Source organism: Athene cunicularia (assembly GCF_003259725.1).
Source record: "Athene cunicularia isolate RWA chromosome 1 unlocalized genomic scaffold, athCun1 chr1_part1, whole genome shotgun sequence".
NCBI lineage: Eukaryota > Metazoa > Chordata > Aves > Strigiformes > Strigidae > Athene > Athene cunicularia.
In genome coordinates this window covers 67,709,777-67,712,553 of record NW_020799091.1, presented here as the reverse complement: position 1 = coordinate 67,712,553, position 2,777 = coordinate 67,709,777, and positions in this window count along the sequence as shown.

The window sequence follows — 2,777 nt, the reverse complement described above, 5'->3', positions numbered from 1 at the left end:
AAAGATCTGTAGCTTTTGGTGCTGCAGCAAGCTGTAGCAAGATTTATCTCAGTATAAATAGGCTCTCTGGAATAAATTTGTGTTTCTTGCTTGCTTTCCACATTAACCTATATTAAACTACAAGTCCCAAGAACCCTGTGGAGAATTTCAGTGGAATTACCAGACTGCCTTTGAATTAACTAGCCTGACATAGTTATCACTTCCAGCATCAGTGATCGATGTGTACCTTTCAGAGTCAACTGGAACAACTTACTGTGTTGCTCTAAAGTTCACCCTGACCAGTTACTCCAGCATACTGAAGAACACAAACCTCTGTCTGGCTTCTTGGTGCTGACTGATTTCTGAACAATGCAGTCTGGCTAGCAGCAACCTGGCATCGGCCCAGAGGCTGAGCCCTGAAACATGCCTCAGAGGCCTGAAGTTGGAAGCAATGACAGGCTTTTCCCAATTACGTGTGAACTTGGTGCCTAGGTACACTCACTCAGTTGACTGTGTAACTGAGGTAACAGGTTGGGTTGTAAAACTCACTCGAGAAAACAGCTCTACAGTGGAACAAAAACAGAAATTCACAAAATTACTCCTCTCTAACTGGAGTCTTACTAGATGTTTCATGTTCAATTAATTCACAATGCTCTTAGGAAACTCTAGGAAACATCCTCTGCTCTGAGAAAAATGCATACTTTGCTCCTGAATCACAATTTGGCTGCACTGACACTTGCGTGCGTTCTTTTGGAAGTGTACTTTTGGTTTGGAGTGATTAGTTTCTCTAAAATGAGTGCCAGAGAGTACTTAGGGGTTTTATTTTAAAAGTGTGGTCATGACAGATATGGGATATCAGAATTATGGAAATAGTGATATGTGCCACATTCTACAAATGTCCATTTTGTCTTCAACACTTATCAAATATTATATACATCCAATATGTGTGTTGTCTTCCTTGAGACTGCTGGGGAGACTGCTGGGTTTCTAGCATGCTTCCTATTCCCCTGATACCTGGTGGAGAGCTTTTCTGGTCATTGCTAGGGAGACACTTCTTTCTCAGAACCCCCCTGTGTCACCAACTTTCAAACTCTCTGCAGCTTAATTGGAAGCAGTGCTGCTGTCCTTTGGATATTGTGGAACAAAGTATTGGGCAGATAAACACTTAGAGCACTCTAATATCTCTGTTCTTAAGATTGCTATGGCCTCTGAAGTTCCCCCCAATTTAGCCAGTCACCTTAACACCACCCTTGACTCAAAAACAGTGAAGGCAAAAGCAGATAAAAGCACTTTGCACAGCTAAAATAGACATGAGAGCTTGCAAAGGCTTATAATCACATGCAGCAACAGGAATAGAAATTTACCCATCCAGCTTATAAAGGGTTTTCTCCCCCTTTATATCACTGGATAAGCTGGTAAACATTTCACAGCTTTCCTCTCTGAGAGCTTCGTGGCTCAAGCCAGCTCTTCATCCTGATATTGTCAACATGGAAGAAGGCCAGTATGAGAATCCCTTCTTTCCTCTAATTAGTGTTAATGAAGCCAAGAGGGAAGAAAACTAGCTCTTCTACCCAAGCTTTTTACTTGGAAAAGAGCAATGGTTCTGTGAGACCGGAACAGAGGATCTCCTCTATGATTTAATAAATCAAAACATGCCTTCCCACATTTTTCCAAACCCTTAACCAAGTTGACAGTCCCTTTACAGTAGTTTGGAAGTTGTTCAAACCCCAGGATGAAGCTTCTTCTTGCATTACGTTTTTTAATTCATATTAAAGTGTATGTTTACTTCAACTGGAATGTAAATAAAGTTAATGCATGTTGATCTTGAATAAAGGCAGAGATGGGGATAAGCAGTTGCTCTGAGTACCCTACGGTCATGTGTTTGAGGAGTGACTAAAAGTAAGCTTATGGGAACCAAAATGAAGGCAGTGAAGGCAAACTCAAGGAGGAAAAGGTGCTGAATTGAAAACTATGGATGAGAAAACAATTCCAGAGAAACTTCTCCCTGTCTGGAAAAATTTGTCTTTCTACACGTTTGTTTGAACACATGTAATTTCACCATCAAACTAAGGAATGAAAACTATACAGAGCTACTACCCAGACCTTGAAGGAAGAAACTATTATTTGAACTAAAAAAGTAATGCCCTGGTATGGTGGAAGGGGCAGCTGACCAGACCAGATAAAATGTAAACACACTATGGAAAGCAAACAAAGCTCTGCTCCAAGTAGAAAGGCTGAGCAACTTCAGGTGATGGAATACGGGAACGGTGGCACCAGGCACTCACACGTCTGTTCTGGTAAATACCAGTCATAAGCGAGGGTCCCTGCACTCACCCCATGAGCGGGGTGCCCAGTTCGCCAAGGACTGCTTTCACTTGTGCTACCACACGTCCCCAGGGCAGGTACTGCTATGCCCGGCATGCCCTGGATGCACCGTGCTGCGTGGGTAGAAACTGGTTACTCGAAGTTCACGTCGTCAGTTAACGTTTTATGCACGTCTCCGTTCCCACCGGGCTGCCAAAAGGGGGTCAGCCCCAGGGCGCGGCAAAGCCGGCACGCTGAGCTGGCCACAGGCCTCCCGCGCCTTCCAGGGTCAGCACGGCCCGGGCTTGCCGTGAGCCCCGGGCGCAGCCGGAGGGAACCCTGGTGTCCACACAGGGATCACGGCCTGAAGGGGAACTAAACCCAGCAGTGGCGGCTAAAGGAAGGGCACTGATAACAGAGAAAACGCGGTTAGCTCAGCCTTCGGGGAGACGCCCCACGGAGACCACGCAGATGGGGCCACCACGGGGGTCAGC